Genomic DNA, 19719 nt, shown 5'->3' with positions numbered 1-19719 from the left:
TGCAATTTGGCAATCGGCAACGTAATTAGCATGCCGAATATTACTTGGAATGTGAATTGGGGCGAAATCGCTAATTCATAAGACCATTTTACAATTCTGGCCCTAGTTAGAAGCAGAGCCAATATTGTTAGATGTCGATAGTCCATATCTCGGAAACTATAAGAGATAATGCAATTTGGCAATCGGCAACGTAATTAGCATGCCGAATATTACTTGGAATGTGAATTGGAACGAAATCGCTAATTCGTAAGACCATTTTACAATTTTGACCCCAGTTAGAAACAGACTCTAAGGTGTAAAATTTCGATTGTCCGTATCTCGGAAACTATAAGAGATAATGCAATTTGACAATCGGCAACGTATTTAGCATGCCGAATATTACTTGGAATGTGAATTGGAACGAAATCGCTAATTCGTAAGACCATTTTACAATTTTGACCCCAGTTAGAAACAGACTCTAAGGTGTAAAATTTCGATTGTCCGTATCTCGGAAACTATAAGAGATAATGCAATTTGACAATCGGCAACGTAATTAGCATGCCGAATATTACTTGGAATGTGAATTGGAACGAAATCGCTAATTCATAAGACCATTTTACAATTCTGGCCCAAGTTAGAAGCAGAGCCTATATTGTTAGATCTCGATAGTCCATATCTCGGAAACTATAAGAGATAATGCAATTTGGCAATCGGCAGCGTAAATAGCATGCCGAATATTACTTGGAATGTGAATTGGAACGAAATCGCTAATTCGTAAGACCATTTTACAATTTTGACCCCAGTTAGAAACAGACTCTAAGGTGTAAAATTTCGATTGTCCATATCTCGGAAACTATAAGAGATGATGCAATTTGGCAATCGGCAGCGTAATTAGTATGCCGAATATTACTTGGAATGTGAATTGGAACGAAATCGCTAATTCATAAGAAAATTTTACAATTCTGGCCCAAATTAGAAGCAGAGCCAATATTGTCAGATGTCGATAGTCCATATCTCGGAAACTATAAGAGATAATGCAATTTGGCAATTGGCAGCGTAATTAGCATGCCGAATATTACTTGGAATGTGAATTGGAGCGAAATCGCTAATTCATAAGACCATTCTACAATTCTGGCCCAAGTTAGAAGCAGAGCCAATATTGTTAGATGTCGATAGACCATATCTCGGAAACTATAAGAGATAATGCAATTTGGCAATCGGCAACGTAATTAGCATGCCGAATATTACTTGGAATGTGAATTGGGGCGAAATCGCTAATTCATAAGACCATTTTACAATTCTGGCCCTAGTTAGAAGCAGAGCCAATATTGTTAGATGTCGATAGTCCATATCTCGGAAACTATAAGAGATAATGCAATTTGGCAATCGGCAACGTAATTAGCATGCCGAATATTACTTGGAATGTGAATTGGAGCGAAATCGCTAATTCATAAGACCATTTTACAATTCTGTCCCAAGTTAGAAGCAGAGCCAATATTGTCAGATGTCGATAGTCCATATCTCGGAAACTCTAAGAGATAATGCAATTTGGCAATCGGCAACGTAATTAGCATGCCGAATATTACTTGGAATGTGAATTGGAACGAAATCGTTAATTCGTAAGACCATTTTACAATTCTGGCCCAAGTTAGAAGCAGAGCCAATTTTGTTAGATGTCGATAGTCCATATCTCGGAGACTATAAGAGATAATGCAATTTGGCAATCGGCAGCGTAATTAGCATGCCGAATATTGCTTGGAATGTGTATTGGAACGAAATCGCTAATTCGTAAGACCATTTTACAATTTTGACCCCAGTTAGAAACAGACTCTAAGGTGTAAAATTTCGGTTGTCCATATCTCGGAAACTATAAGAGATAATGCAATTTGGCAATCGGCAACGTAATTAGCATGCCGAATATTACTTGGAATGTGAATTGGAACGAAATCGTTAATTCGTAAGACCATTTTACAATTCTGGCCCAAGTTAGAAGCAGAGCCAATTTTGTTAGATGTCGATAGTCCATATCTCGGAAACTATAAGAGATAATGCAATTTAGCAATCGGCAGCGTAATTAGCATGCCGAATATTACTTGGAATGTGAATTGGAACGAAATCGCTAATTCGTAAGGCCATTTTACAATTTTGACCCCAGTTAGAAACAGACTCTAAGGTGTAAAATTTCGATTGTCCATATCTCGGAAACTATAAGAGATAATGCAATTTGGCAATCGGCAACGTAATTAGCATGCCGAATATTACTTGGAATGTGAATTGGAACGAAATCGTTAATTCGTAAGACCATTTTACAATTCTGGCCCAAGTTAGAAGCAGAGCCAATTTTGCTAGATGTCGATAGTCCATATCTCGGAAACTATAAGAGATAATGCAATTTGGCAATCGGCAGCGTAATTAGCATGCCGAATATTACTTGGAATGTGAATTGGAACGAAATCGCTAATTCGTAAGACCATTTTACAATTTTGACCCCAGTTAGAAACAGACTCTAAGGTGTAAAATTTCGATTGTCCATATCTCGGAAACTATAAGAGATAATGCAATTTGGCAATCGGCAACGTAATTAGCATGCCGAATATTACTTGGAATGTGAATTGGAACGAAATCGCTAATTCGTAAGACCATTTTACAATTTTGACCCCAGTTAGAAACAGACTCTGAGGTGTAAAATTTCGATTGTCCATATCTCGGAAACTATAAGAGATGATGCAATTTGGCAATCGGCAGCGTAATTAGCATGCCGAATATTACTTGGAATGTGAATTGGAACGAAATCGCTAATTCATAAGAATATTTTACAATTCTGGCCCAAGTTAGAAGCAGAGCCAATATTGTCAGATGTCGATAGTCCATATCTCGGAAACTATAAGAGATAATGCAATTTGGCAATCGGCAGCGTAATTAGCATGCCGAATATTACTTGGAATGTGAATTGGAGCGAAATCGCTAATTCATAAGACCATTCTACAATTCTGGCCCAAGTTAGAAGCAGAGCCAATATTGTTAGATGTCGATAGACCATATCTCGGAAACTATAAGAGATAATGCAATTTGGCAATCGGCAGCGTAATTAGCATGCCGAATATTACTTGGAATGTGAATTGGAGCGAAATCGCTAATTCATAAGACCATTCTACAATTCTGGCCCAAGTTAGAAGCAGAGAAAATATTGTCAGATGTCGATAGTCCATATCTCGGAAACTATAAGAGATAATGCAATTTGGCAATCGGCAGCGTAATTAGCATGCCGAATATTGGAATGTGAATTGGAACGAAATCGCTAATTCGTAAGACCATTTTACAATTTTGACCCCAGTTAGAAACAGACTCTAAGGTGTAAAATTTCGATTGTCCATATCTCGGAAACTATAAGAGATAATGCAATTTGGCAATCGGCAGCGTAAATAGCATGCCGAATATTACTTGGAATGTGAATTGGAACGAAATCGCTAATTCGTAAGACCATTTTACAATTTTGACCCCAGTTAGAAACAGACTCTAAGGTGTAAAATTTCGATTGTCCATATCTCGGAAACTATAAGAGATAATGCAATTTGGCAATCGGCAACGTAATTAGCATGCCGAATATTACTTGGAATGTGAATTGGAACGAAATCGTTAATTCGTAAGACCATTTTACAATTCTGGCCCAAGTTAGAAGCAGAGCCAATTTTGCTAGATGTCGATAGTCCATATCTCGGAAACTATAAGAGATAATGCAATTTGGCAATCGGCAGCGTAATTAGCATGCCGAATATTACTTGGAATGTGAATTGGAACGAAATCGCTAATTCGTAAGACCATTTTACAATTTTGACCCCAGTTAGAAACAGACTCTAAGGTGTAAAATTTCGATTGTCCATATCTCGGAAACTATAAGAGATAATGCAATTTGGCAATCGGCAACGTAATTAGCATGCCGAATATTACTTGGAATGTGAATTGGAACGAAATCGCTAATTCGTAAGACCATTTTACAATTTTGACCCCAGTTAGAAACAGACTCTGAGGTGTAAAATTTCGATTGTCCATATCTCGGAAACTATAAGAGATGATGCAATTTGGCAATCGGCAGCGTAATTAGTATGCCGAATATTACTTGGAATGTGAATTGGAACGAAATCGCTAATTCATAAGAAAATTTTACAATTCTGGCCCAAGTTAGAAGCAGAGCCAATATTGTCAGATGTCGATAGTCCATATCTCGGAAACTATAAGAGATAATGCAATTTGGCAATCGGCAGCGTAATTAGCATGCCGAATATTACTTGGAATGTGAATTGGAGCGAAATCTCTAATTCATAAGACCATTCTACAATTCTGGCCCAAGTTAGAAGCAGAGCCAATATTGTTAGATGTCGATAGACCATATCTCGGAAACTATAAGAGATAATGCAATTTGGCAATCGGCAGCGTAATTAGCATGCCGAATATTACTTGGAATGTGAATTGGAGCGAAATCGCTAATTCATAAGACCATTCTACAATTCTGGCCCAAGTTAGAAGCAGAGCCAATATTGTCAGATGTCGATAGTCCATATCTCGGAAACTATAAGAGATAATGCAATTTGGCAATCGGCAGCGTAATTAGCATGCCGAATATTGGAATGTGAATTGGAACGAAATCGCTAATTCGTAAGACCATTTTACAATTTTGACCCCAGTTAGAAACAGACTCTAAGGTGTAAAATTTCGATTGTCCATATCTCGGAAACTATAAGAGATAATGCAATTTGACAATCGGCAACGTAATTAGCATGCCGAATATTACTTGAAATGTGAATTGGAACGAATTCGCTAATTCATAAGACCATTTTACAATTCTGGCCCAAGTTAGAAGCAGAGCCTATATTGTTAGATCTCGATAGTCCATATCTCGGAAACTATAAGAGATAATGCAATTTGGCAATAGGCAGCGTAAATAGCATGCCGAATATTACTTGGAATGTGAATTGGAACGAAATCGCTAATTCGTAAGACCATTTTACAATTTTGACCCCAGTTAGAAACAGACTCTAAGGTGTAAAATTTCGATTGTCCATATCTCGGAAACTATAAGAGATGATGCAATTTGGCAATCGGCAGCGTAATTAGTATGCCGAATATTACTTGGAATGTGAATTGGAACGAAATCGCTAATTCATAAGAAAATTTTACAATTCTAGCCCAAGTTAGAAGCAGAGCCAATATTGTCAGATGTCGATAGTCCATATCTCGGAAACTATAAGAGATAATGCAATTTGGCAATCGGCAGCGTAATTAGCATGCCGAATATTACTTGGAATGTGAATTGGAGCGAAATCGCTAATTCATAAGACCATTCTACAATTCTGGCCCAAGTTAGAAGCAGAGCCAATATTGTTAGATGTCGATAGACCATATCTCGGAAACTATAAGAGATAATGCAATTTGGCAATCGGCAACGTAATTAGCATGCCGAATATTACTTGGAATGTGAATTGGGGCGAAATCGCTAATTCATAAGACCATTTTACAATTCTGGCCCTAGTTAGAAGCAGAGCCAATATTGTTAGATGTCGATAGTCCATATCTCGGAAACTATAAGAGATAATGCAATTTGGCAATCGGCAACGTAATTAGCATGCCGAATATTACTTGGAATGTGAATTGGAGCGAAATCGCTAATTCATAAGACCATTTTACAATTCTGTCCCAAGTTAGAAGCAGAGCCAATATTGTCAGATGTCGATAGTCCATATCTCGGAAACTCTAAGAGATAATGCAATTTGGCAATCGGCAACGTAATTAGCATGCCGAATATTACTTGGAATGTGAATTGGAACGAAATCGTTAATTCGTAAGACCATTTTACAATTCTGGCCCAAGTTAGAAGCAGAGCCAATTTTGCTAGATGTCGATAGTCCATATCTCGGAAACTATAAGAGATAATGCAATTTGGCAATCGGCAGCGTAATTAGCATGCCGAATATTACTTGGAATGTGAATTGGAACGAAATCGCTAATTCGTAAGACCATTTTACAATTTTGACCCCAGTTAGAAACAGACTCTAAGGTGTAAAATTTCGATTGTCCATATCTCGGAAACTATAAGAGATAATGCAATTTGGCAATCGGCAACGTAATTAGCATGCCGAATATTACTTGGAATGTGAATTGGAACGAAATCGCTAATTCGTAAGACCATTTTACAATTTTGACCCCAGTTAGAAACAGACTCTGAGGTGTAAAATTTCGATTGTCCATATCTCGGAAACTATAAGAGATGATGCAATTTGGCAATCGGCAGCGTAATTAGTATGCCGAATATTACTTGGAATGTGAATTGGAACGAAATCGCTAATTCATAAGAAAATTTTACAATTCTGGCCCAAGTTAGAAGCAGAGCCAATATTGTCAGATGTCGATAGTCCATATCTCGGAAACTATAAGAGATAATGCAATTTGGCAATCGGCAGCGTAATTAGCATGCCGAATATTACTTGGAATGTGAATTGGAGCGAAATCGCTAATTCATAAGACCATTCTACAATTCTGGCCCAAGTTAGAAGCAGAGCCAATATTGTTAGATGTCGATAGACCATATGTCGGAAACTATAAGAGATAATGCAATTTGGCAATCGGCAACGTAATTAGCATGCCGAATATTACTTGGAATGTGAATTGGGGCGAAATCGCTAATTCATAAGACCATTTTACAATTCTGGCCCTAGTTAGAAGCAGAGCCAATATTGTTAGATGTCGATAGTCCATATCTCGGAAACTATAAGAGATAATGCAATTTGGCAATCGGCAACGTAATTAGCATGCCGAATATTACTTGGAATGTGAATTGGAACGAAATCGCTAATTCGTAAGACCATTTTACAATTTTGACCCCAGTTAGAAACAGACTCTAAGGTGTAAAATTTCGATTGTCCGTATCTCGGAAACTATAAGAGATAATGCAATTTGACAATCGGCAACGTAATTAGCATGCCGAATATTACTTGGAATGTGAATTGGAACGAAATCGCTAATTCGTAAGACCATTTTACAATTTTGACCCCAGTTAGAAACAGACTCTAAGGTGTAAAATTTCGATTGTCCGTATCTCGGAAACTATAAGAGATAATGCAATTTGACAATCGGCAACGTAATTAGCATGCCGAATATTACTTGGAATGTGAATTGGAACGAAATCGCTAATTCATAAGACCATTTTACAATTCTGGCCCAAGTTAGAAGCAGAGCCTATATTGTTAGATCTCGATAGTCCATATCTCGGAAACTATAAGAGATAATGCAATTTGGCAATCGGCAGCGTAAATAGCATGCCGAATATTACTTGGAATGTGAATTGGAACGAAATCGCTAATTCGTAAGACCATTTTACAATTTTGACCCCAGTTAGAAACAGACTCTAAGGTGTAAAATTTCGATTGTCCATATCTCGGAAACTATAAGAGATGATGCAATTTGGCAATCGGCAGCGTAATTAGTATGCCGAATATTACTTGGAATGTGAATTGGAACGAAATCGCTAATTCATAAGAAAATTTTACAATTCTGGCCCAAATTAGAAGCAGAGCCAATATTGTCAGATGTCGATAGTCCATATCTCGGAAACTATAAGAGATAATGCAATTTGGCAATTGGCAGCCTAATTAGCATGCCGAATATTACTTGGAATGTGAATTGGAGCGAAATCGCTAATTCATAAGACCATTCTACAATTCTGGCCCAAGTTAGAAGCAGAGCCAATATTGTTAGATGTCGATAGACCATATCTCGGAAACTATAAGAGATAATGCAATTTGGCAATCGGCAACGTAATTAGCATGCCGAATATTACTTGGAATGTGAATTGGGGCGAAATCGCTAATTCATAAGACCATTTTACAATTCTGGCCCTAGTTAGAAGCAGAGCCAATATTGTTAGATGTCGATAGTCCATATCTCGGAAACTATAAGAGATAATGCAATTTGGCAATCGGCAACGTAATTAGCATGCCGAATATTACTTGGAATGTGAATTGGAGCGAAATCGCTAATTCATAAGACCATTTTACAATTCTGTCCCAAGTTAGAAGCAGAGCCAATATTGTCAGATGTCGATAGTCCATATCTCGGAAACTCTAAGAGATAATGCAATTTGGCAATCGGCAACGTAATTAGCATGCCGAATATTACTTGGAATGTGAATTGGAACGAAATCGTTAATTCGTAAGACCATTTTACAATTCTGGCCCAAGTTAGAAGCAGAGCCAATTTTGTTAGATGTCGATAGTCCATATCTCGGAGACTATAAGAGATAATGCAATTTGGCAATCGGCAGCGTAATTAGCATGCCGAATATTGCTTGGAATGTGTATTGGAACGAAATCGCTAATTCGTAAGACCATTTTACAATTTTGACCCCAGTTAGAAACAGACTCTAAGGTGTAAAATTTCGGTTGTCCATATCTCGGAAACTATAAGAGATAATGCAATTTGGCAATCGGCAACGTAATTAGCATGCCGAATATTACTTGGAATGTGAATTGGAACGAAATCGTTAATTCGTAAGACCATTTTACAATTCTGGCCCAAGTTAGAAGCAGAGCCAATTTTGTTAGATGTCGATAGTCCATATCTCGGAAACTATAAGAGATAATGCAATTTAGCAATCGGCAGCGTAATTAGCATGCCGAATATTACTTGGAATGTGAATTGGAACGAAATCGCTAATTCGTAAGGCCATTTTACAATTTTGACCCCAGTTAGAAACAGACTCTAAGGTGTAAAATTTCGATTGTCCATATCTCGGAAACTATAAGAGATAATGCAATTTGGCAATCGGCAACGTAATTAGCATGCCGAATATTACTTGGAATGTGAATTGGAACGAAATCGTTAATTCGTAAGACCATTTTACAATTCTGGCCCAAGTTAGAAGCAGAGCCAATTTTGCTAGATGTCGATAGTCCATATCTCGGAAACTATAAGAGATAATGCAATTTGGCAATCGGCAGCATAATTAGCATGCCGAATATTACTTGGAATGTGAATTGGAACGAAATCGCTAATTCGTAAGACCATTTTACAATTTTGACCCCAGTTAGAAACAGACTCTAAGGTGTAAAATTTCGATTGTCCATATCTCGGAAACTATAAGAGATAATGCAATTTGGCAATCGGCAACGTAATTAGCATGCCGAATATTACTTGGAATGTGAATTGGAACGAAATCGCTAATTCGTAAGACCATTTTACAATTTTGACCCCAGTTAGAAACAGACTCTGAGGTGTAAAATTTCGATTGTCCATATCTCGGAAACTATAAGAGATGATGCAATTTGGCAATCGGCAGCGTAATTAGTATGCCGAATATTACTTGGAATGTGAATTGGAACGAAATCGCTAATTCATAAGAATATTTTACAATTCTGGCCCAAGTTAGAAGCAGAGCCAATATTGTCAGATGTCGATAGTCCATATCTCGGAAACTATAAGAGATAATGCAATTTGGCAATCGGCAGCGTAATTAGCATGCCGAATATTACTTGGAATGTGAATTGGAGCGAAATCGCTAATTCATAAGACCATTCTACAATTCTGGCCCAAGTTAGAAGCAGAGCCAATATTGTTAGATGTCGATAGACCATATCTCGGAAACTATAAGAGATAATGCAATTTGGCAATCGGCAGCGTAATTAGCATGCCGAATATTACTTGGAATGTGAATTGGAGCGAAATCGCTAATTCATAAGACCATTCTACAATTCTGGCCCAAGTTAGAAGCAGAGCCAATATTGTCAGATGTCGATAGTCCATATCTCGGAAACTATAAGAGATAATGCAATTTGGCAATCGGCAGCGTAATTAGCATGCCGAATATTGGAATGTGAATTGGAACGAAATCGCTAATTCGTAAGACCATTTTACAATTTTGACCCCAGTTAGAAACAGACTCTAAGGTGTAAAATTTCGATTGTCCATATCTCGGAAACTATAAGAGATAATGCAATTTGGCAATCGGCAGCGTAAATAGCATGCCGAATATTACTTGGAATGTGAATTGGAACGAAATCGCTAATTCGTAAGACCATTTTACAATTTTGACCCCAGTTAGAAACAGACTCTAAGGTGTAAAATTTCGATTGTCCATATCTCGGAAACTATAAGAGATAATGCAATTTGGCAATCGGCAACGTAATTAGCATGCCGAATATTACTTGGAATGTGAATTGGAACGAAATCGTTAATTCGTAAGACCATTTTACAATTCTGGCCCAAGTTAGAAGCAGAGCCAATTTTGCTAGATGTCGATAGTCCATATCTCGGAAACTATAAGAGATAATGCAATTTGGCAATCGGCAGCGTAATTAGCATGCCGAATATTACTTGGAATGTGAATTGGAACGAAATCGCTAATTCGTAAGACCATTTTACAATTTTGACCCCAGTTAGAAACAGACTCTAAGGTGTAAAATTTCGATTGTCCATATCTCGGAAACTATAAGAGATAATGCAATTTGGCAATCGGCAACGTAATTAGCATGCCGAATATTACTTGGAATGTGAATTGGAACGAAATCGCTAATTCGTAAGACCATTTTACAATTTTGACCCCAGTTAGAAACAGACTCTGAGGTGTAAAATTTCGATTGTCCATATCTCGGAAACTATAAGAGATGATGCAATTTGGCAATCGGCAGCGTAATTAGTATGCCGAATATTACTTGGAATGTGAATTGGAACGAAATCGCTAATTCATAAGAAAATTTTACAATTCTGGCCCAAGTTAGAAGCAGAGCCAATATTGTCAGATGTCGATAGTCCATATCTCGGAAACTATAAGAGATAATGCAATTTGGCAATCGGCAGCGTAATTAGCATGCCGAATATTACTTGGAATGTGAATTGGAGCGAAATCTCTAATTCATAAGACCATTCTACAATTCTGGCCCAAGTTAGAAGCAGAGCCAATATTGTTAGATGTCGATAGACCATATCTCGGAAACTATAAGAGATAATGCAATTTGGCAATCGGCAGCGTAATTAGCATGCCGAATATTACTTGGAATGTGAATTGGAGCGAAATCGCTAATTCATAAGACCATTCTACAATTCTGGCCCAAGTTAGAAGCAGAGCCAATATTGTCAGATGTCGATAGTCCATATCTCGGAAACTATAAGAGATAATGCAATTTGGCAATCGGCAGCGTAATTAGCATGCCGAATATTGGAATGTGAATTGGAACGAAATCGCTAATTCGTAAGACCATTTTACAATTTTGATCCCAGTTAGAAACAGACTCTAAGGTGTAAAATTTCGATTGTCCATATCTCGGAAACTATAAGAGATAATGCAATTTGGCAATCGGCAGCGTAAATAGCATGCCGAATATTACTTGGAATGTGAATTGGAACGAAATCGCTAATTCGTAAGACCATTTTACAATTTTGACCCCAGTTAGAAACAGACTCTAAGGTGTAAAATTTCGATTGTCCATATCTCGGAAACTATAAGAGATGATGCAATTTGGCAATCGGCAGCGTAATTAGTATGCCGAATATTACTTGGAATGTGAATTGGAACGAAATCGCTAATTCATAAGAAAATTTTACAATTCTGGCCCAAGTTAGAAGCAGAGCCAATATTGTCAGATGTCGATAGTCCATATCTCGGAAACTATAAGAGATAATGCAATTTGGCAATCGGCAGCGTAATTAGCATGCCGAATATTACTTGGAATGTGAATTGGAGCGAAATCGCTAATTCATAAGACCATTCTACAATTCTGGCCCAAGTTAGAAGCAGAGCCAATATTGTTAGATGTCGATAGACCATATCTCGGAAACTATAAGAGATAATGCAATTTGGCAATCGGCAACGTAATTAGCATGCCGAATATTACTTGGAATGTGAATTGGGGCGAAATCGCTAATTCATAAGACCATTTTACAATTCTGGCCCTAGTTAGAAGCAGAGCCAATATTGTTAGATGTCGATAGTCCATATCTCGGAAACTATAAGAGATAATGCAATTTGGCAATCGGCAACGTAATTAGCATGCCGAATATTACTTGGAATGTGAATTGGAGCGAAATCGCTAATTCATAAGACCATTTTACAATTCTGTCCCAAGTTAGAAGCAGAGCCAATATTGTCAGATGTCGATAGTCCATATCTCGGAAACTCTAAGAGATAATGCAATTTGGCAATCGGCAACGTAATTAGCATGCCGAATATTACTTGGAATGTGAATTGGAACGAAATCGTTAATTCGTAAGACCATTTTACAATTCTGGCCCAAGTTAGAAGCAGAGCCAATTTTGTTAGATGTCGATAGTCCATATCTCGGAGACTATAAGAGATAATGCAATTTGGCAATCGGCAGCGTAATTAGCATGCCGAATATTGCTTGGAATGTGTATTGGAACGAAACCGCTAATTCGTAAGACCATTTTACAATTTTGACCCCAGTTAGAAACAGACTCTAAGGTGTAAAATTTCGGTTGTCCATATCTCGGAAACTATAAGAGATAATGCAATTTGGCAATCGGCAACGTAATTAGCATGCCGAATATTACTTGGAATGTGAATTGGAACGAAATCGTTAATTCGTAAGACCATTTTACAATTCTGGCCCAAGTTAGAAGCAGAGCCAATTTTGTTAGATGTCGATAGTACATATCTCGGAAACTATAAAAGATAATGCAATTTAGCAATCGGGAGCGTAATTAGCATGCCGAATATTACTTGGAATGTGAATTGGAACGATATCGCTAATTCGTAAGGCCATTTTACAATTTTGACCCCAGTTAGAAACAGACTCTAAGGTGTAAAATTTCGATTGTCCATATCTCGGAAACTATAAGAGATAATGCAATTTGGCAATCGGCAACGTAATTAGCATGCCGAATATTACTTGGAATGTGAATTGGAACGAAATCGTTAATTCGTAAGACCATTTTACAATTCTGGCCCAAGTTAGAAGCAGAGCCAATTTTGCTAGATGTCGATAGTCCATATCTCGGAAACTATAAGAGATAATGCAATTTGGCAATCGGCAGCGTAATTAGCATGCCGAATATTACTTGGAATGTGAATTGGAACGAAATCGCTAATTCGTAAGACCATTTTACAATTTTGACCCCAGTTAGAAACAGACTCTAAGGTGTAAAATTTCGATTGTCCATATCTCGGAAACTATAAGAGATAATGCAATTTGGCAATCGGCAACGTAATTAGCATGCCGAATATTACTTGGAATGTGAATTGGAACGAAATCGTTAATTCGTAAGACCATTTTACAATTCTGGCCCAAGTTAGAAGCAGAGCCAATTTTGTTAGATGTCGATAGTACATATCTCGGAAACTATAAAAGATAATGCAATTTAGCAATCGGGAGCGTAATTAGCATGCCGAATATTACTTGGAATGTGAATTGGAACGAAATCGCTAATTCGTAAGGCCATTTTACAATTTTGACCCCAGTTAGAAACAGACTCTAAGGTGTAAAATTTCGATTGTCCATATCTCGGAAACTATAAGAGATAATGCAATTTGGCAATCGGCAACGTAATTAGCATGCCGAATATTACTTGGAATGTGAATTGGAACGAAATCGTTAATTCGTAAGACCATTTTACAATTCTGGCCCAAGTTAGAAGCAGAGCCAATTTTGCTAGATGTCGATAGTCCATATCTCGGAAACTATAAGAGATAATGCAATTTGGCAATCGGCAGCGTAATTAGCATGCCGAATATTACTTGGAATGTGAATTGGAACGAAATCGCTAATTCGTAAGACCATTTTACAATTTTGACCCCAGTTAGAAACAGACTCTGAGGTGTAAAATTTCGATTGTCCATATCTCGGAAACTATAAGAGATAATGCAATTTGGCAATCGGCAACGTAATTAGCATGCCGAATATTGCTTGGAATGTGAACTGGAACGAAATCGCTAATTCGTAAGACCATTTTACAATTTTGACCCCAGTTAGAAACAGACTCTGAAGTGTAAAATTTCGATTGTCCATATCTCGGAAACTATAAGAGATAATGCAATTTGGCAATCGGCAACGTAATTAGCATGCCGAATATTACTTGGAATGTGAATTGGAACGAAATCGCTAATTCGTAAGACCATTTTACAATTTTGACCCCAGTTAGAAACAGACTCTAAGGTGTAAAATTTCGATTGTCCATATCTCGGAAACTATAAGAGATAATGCAATTTGGCAATCGGCAGCGTAATTAGCATGCCGAATATTACTTGGAATGTGAATTGGAACGAAATCGCTAATTCGTAAGACCATTTTACAATTTTGACCCCAGTTAGAAACAGACTCTGAGGTGCAAAATTTCGATTGTCCATATCTCGGAAACTATAAGAGATAATGCAATTTGGCAACCGGCAATGTAATTAGCATGCCGAATGTTACTTGGAATGTGAATTGGAACGAAATCGCCAATAGATAAGACCATTTTACAATTTGGGCCCAAGTTAGAAGCAGAGCCTAAGGTGTAAATTATTGATAGTCCATATCTCGGAAACTATAAGAGATAATGCAATTTGGCAACCAGCAATATAATTAGCATGCCGAATATTACTCGGAATGTGAATTGGAACGAAATCGCCAATAGGTAAGACCATTTTACAATTTGGGCCCAAGTTAGAAGCAGAGCCTAAGGTGTAAATTATCGATAGTCCATATCTCGGAAACTATAAGAGATAATGCAATTTGGCAACCGGCAATGTAATTAGCATGCCGAATATTACTTGGAATGTGAATTGGAACGAAATCGCCAATAGATAAGACCATTTTACAATTTGGGCCCAAGTTAGAAGCAGAGCCTAAGGTGTAAATTATCGATAGTCCATATCTCGGAAACTATAAGAGATAATGCAATTTGGCAACCGGCAATATAATTAGCATGCCGAATATTAATTGGAATGTGAATTGGAACGAAATCGCCAATAGGTAAGACCATTTTACAATTTGGGCCCAAGTTAGAAGCAGAGCCTAAGGTGTAAATTATCGATAGTCCATATCTCGGAAACTATAAGAGATAATTCAATTTGGCAACCGGCAATGTAATTTGCATGCCGAATATTACTTGGAATGTGAATTGGAACGAAATCGCCAATAGATAAGACCATTTTACAATTTGGGCCCAAGTTAGAAGCAGAGCTTAAGGTGTAAATTATTGATAGTCCATATCTCGGAAACTATAAGAGATAATGCAATTTGGCAACCGGCAATGTAATTAGCATGCCGAATATTACTTGGAATGTGAATTGGAACGAAATCGCCAATAGATAAGACCATTTTACAATTTGGGCCCAAGTTAGAAGCAGAGCCTAAGGTATAAATTATCGATAGTCCATATCTCGGAAACTATAAGAGATAATGCAATTTGGCAACCGGCAATGTAATTAGCATGCCGAATATTACTCGGAATGTGAATTGGAACGAAATCGCCAATAGATAAGACCATTTTACAATTTGGGCCCAAGTTAGAAGCAGAGCCTAAGGTATAAATTATCGATAGTCCATATCTCGGAAACTATAAGAGATAATTCAATTTGGCAACCGGCAATGTAATTAGCATGCCGAATATTACTTGGAATGTGAATTGGAACGAAATCGCCAATAGATAAGACCATTTTACAATTTGGGCCCAAGTTAGAAGCAGAGCTTAAGGTGTAAATTATTGATAGTCCATATCTCGGAAACTATAAGAGATAATGCAATTTGGCAACCGGCAATGTAATTAGCATGCCGAATATTACTTGGAATGTGAATTGGAACGAAATCGCTAATTCGTAAGACCATTTTACAATTTTGACCCCAGTTAGCAACAGACTCTAAGGTGTAAAATTTCGATTGTCCATATCACGGAAACTATAAGAGATGATGCAATTTGGCAATCGGCAGCGTAATTAGTATGCCGAATATTACTTGGAATGTGAATTGGAACGAAATCGCTAATTCATAAGAAAATTTTACAATTCTGGCCCAAGTTAGAAACAGAGCCAATATTGTCAGATGTCGAGAGTCCATATCTCGGAAACTATAAGAGATAATGCAATTTGGCAATCGGCAGCGTAATTAGCATGCCGAATATTACTTGGAATGTGAATTGAAGCGAAATCGCTAATTCATAAGACCATTCTACAATTCTGGCCCAAGTTAGAAGCAGAGCCAATATTGTTAGATGTCGATAGTCCATATCTCGGAAACTATAAGAGATAATGCAATTTGGCAATCGGCAGCGTAAATAGCATGCCGAATATTACTTGGAATGTGAATTGGAACGAAATCGCTAATTCGTAAGACCATTCTACAATTCTGGCCCAAGTTAGAAGCAGAGCCAATATTGTCAGATGTCGATAGACCATATCTCGGAAACTATAAGAGATAATGCAATTTGGCAATCGGCAACGTAATTAGCATGCCGAATATTACCTGGAATGTGAATTGGGGCGAAATCGCTAATTCATAAGACCATTTTACAATTCTGGCCCTAGTTAGAAGCAGAGCCAATATTGTTAGATGTCGATAGTCCATATCTCGGAAACTATAAGAGATAATGCAATTTGGCAATCGGCAACGTAATTAGCATGCCGAATATTACTTGGAATGTGAATTGGAGCGAAATCGCTAATTCATAAGACCATTTTACAATTCTGTCCCAAGTTAGAAGCAGAGCCAATATTGTCAGATGTCGATAGTCCATATCTCGGAAACTCTAAGAGATAATGCAATTTGGCAATCGGCAACGTAATTAGCATGCCGAATATTACTTGGAATGTGAATTGGAACGAAATCGTTAATTCGTAAGACCATTTTACAATTCTGGCCCAAGTTAGAAGCAGAGCCAATTTTGTTAGATGTCGATAGTCCATATCTCGGAGACTATAAGAGATAATGCAATTTGGCAATCGGCAGCGTAATTAGCATGCCGAATATTGCTTGGAATGTGTATTGGAACGAAACCGCTAATTCGTAAGACCATTTTACAATTTTGACCCCAGTTAGAAACAGACTCTAAGGTGTAAAATTTCGGTTGTCCATATCTCGGAAACTATAAGAGATAATGCAATTTGGCAATCGGCAACGTAATTAGCATGCCGAATATTACTTGGAATGTGAATTGGAACGAAATCGTTAATTCGTAAGACCATTTTACAATTCTGGCCCAAGTTAGAAGCAGAGCCAATTTTGTTAGATGTCGATAGTACATATCTCGGAAACTATAAAAGATAATGCAATTTAGCAATCGGGAGCGTAATTAGCATGCCGAATATTACTTGGAATGTGAATTGGAACGAAATCGCTAATTCATAAGACCATTCTACAATTCTGGCCCAAGTTAGAAGCAGAGCCAATATTGTTAGATGTCGATAGACCATATCTCGGAAACTATAAGAGATAATGCAATTTGGCAATCGGCAGCGTAATTAGCATGCCGAATATTACTTGGAATGTGAATTGGAACGAAATCGCCAATAGGTAAGACCATTTTACAATTTGGGCCCAAGTTAGAAGCAGAGCCTAAGGTGTAAATTATCGATAGTCCATATCTCGGAAACTATAAGAGATAATGCAATTTGGCAACCGGCAATGTAATTAGCATGCCGAATATTACTTGGAATGTGAATTGGAACGAAATCGCCAATAGATAAGACCATTTTACAATTTGGGCCCAAGTTAGAAGCAGAGCCTAAGGTGTAAATTATCGATAGTCCATATCTCGGAAACTATAAGAGATAATGCAATTTGGCAACCGGCAATGTAATTAGCATGCCGAATATTAATTGGAATGTGAATTGGAACGAAATCGCCAATAGGTAAGACCATTTTACAATTTGGGCCCAAGTTAGAAGCAGAGCCTAAGGTGTAAATTATCGATAGTCCATATCTCGGAAACTATAAGAGATAATGCAATTTGGCAACCGGCAATGTAATTAGCATGCCGAATATTACTTGGAATGTGAATTGGAACGAAATCGCCAATAGATAAGACCATTTTACAATTTGGGCCCAAGTTAGAAGCAGAGCCTAAGGTGTAAATTATCGATAGTCCATATCTCGGAAACTATAAGAGATAATTCAATTTGGCAACCGGCAATGTAATTAGCATGCCGAATATTACTTGGAATGTGAATTGGAACGAAATCGCCAATAGATAAGACCATTTTACAATTTGGGCCCAAGTTAGAAGCAGAGCTTAAGGTGTAAATTATTGATAGTCCATATCTCGGAAACTATAAGAGATAATGCAATTTGGCAACCGGCAATGTAATTAGCATGCCGAATATTACTTGGAATGTGAATTGGAACGAAATCGCCAATAGATAAGACCATTTTACAATTTGGGCCCAAGTTAGAAGCAGAGCCTAAGGTATAAATTATCGATAGTCCATATCTCGGAAACTATAAGAGATAATGCAATTTGGCAACCGGCAATGTAATTAGCATGCCGAATATTACTCGGAATGTGAATTGGAACGAAATCGCCAATAGATAAGACCATTTTACAATTTGGGCCCAAGTTAGAAGCAGAGCCTAAGGTATAAATTATCGATAGTCCATATCTCGGAAACTATAAGAGATAATTCAATTTGGCAACCGGCAATGTAATTAGCATGCCGAATATTACTTGGAATGTGAATTGGAACGAAATCGCCAATAGATAAGACCATTTTACAATTTGGGCCCAAGTTAGAAGCAGAGCTTAAGGTGTAAATTATTGATAGTCCATATCTCGGAAACTATAAGAGATAATGCAATTTGGCAACCGGCAATGTAATTAGCATGCCGAATATTACTTGGAATGTGAATTGGAACGAAATCGCTAATTCGTAAGACCATTTTACAATTTTGACCCCAGTTAGAAACAGACTCTAAGGTGTAAAATTTCGATTGTCCATATCACGGAAACTATAAGAGATGATGCAATTTGGCAATCGGCAGCGTAATTAGTATGCCGAATATTACTTGGAATGTGAATTGGAACGAAATCGCTAATTCATAAGAAAATTTTACAATTCTGGCCCAAGTTAGAAACAGAGCCAATATTGTCAGATGTCGAGAGTCCATATCTCGGAAACTATAAGAGATAATGCAATTTGGCAATCGGCAGCGTAATTAGCATGCCGAATATTACTTGGAATGTGAATTGGAGCGAAATCGCTAATTCATAAGACCATTCTACAATTCTGGCCCAAGTTAGAAGCAGAGCCAATATTGTTAGATGTCGATAGTCCATATCTCGGAAACTATAAGAGATAATGCAATTTGGCAATCGGCAGCGTAAATAGCATGCCGAATATTACTTGGAATGTGAATTGGAACGAAATCGCTAATTCGTAAGACCATTCTACAATTCTGGCCCAAGTTAGAAGCAGAGCCAATATTGTCAGATGTCGATAGACCATATCTCGGAAACTATAAGAGATAATGCAATTTGGCAATCGGCAACGTAATTAGCATGCCGAATATTACTTGGAATGTGAATTGGGGCGAAATCGCTAATTCATAAGACCATTTTACAATTCTGGCCCTAGTTAGAAGCAGAGCCAATATTGTTAGATGTCGATAGTCCATATCTCGGAAACTATAAGAGATAATGCAATTTGGCAATCGGCAACGTAATTAGCATGCCGAATATTACTTGGAATGTGAATTGGAGCGAAATCGCTAATTCATAAGACCATTTTACAATTCTGTCCCAAGTTAGAAGCAGAGCCAATATTGTCAG

This window comes from Rhynchophorus ferrugineus, unplaced genomic scaffold (assembly GCF_030347505.1).
Source record: "Rhynchophorus ferrugineus isolate W39M unplaced genomic scaffold, kcgeb_rfMv2 rfM2, whole genome shotgun sequence".
Classification (NCBI taxonomy): domain Eukaryota; kingdom Metazoa; phylum Arthropoda; class Insecta; order Coleoptera; family Curculionidae; genus Rhynchophorus; species Rhynchophorus ferrugineus.
This window is presented reverse-complemented; position numbering follows the sequence as displayed.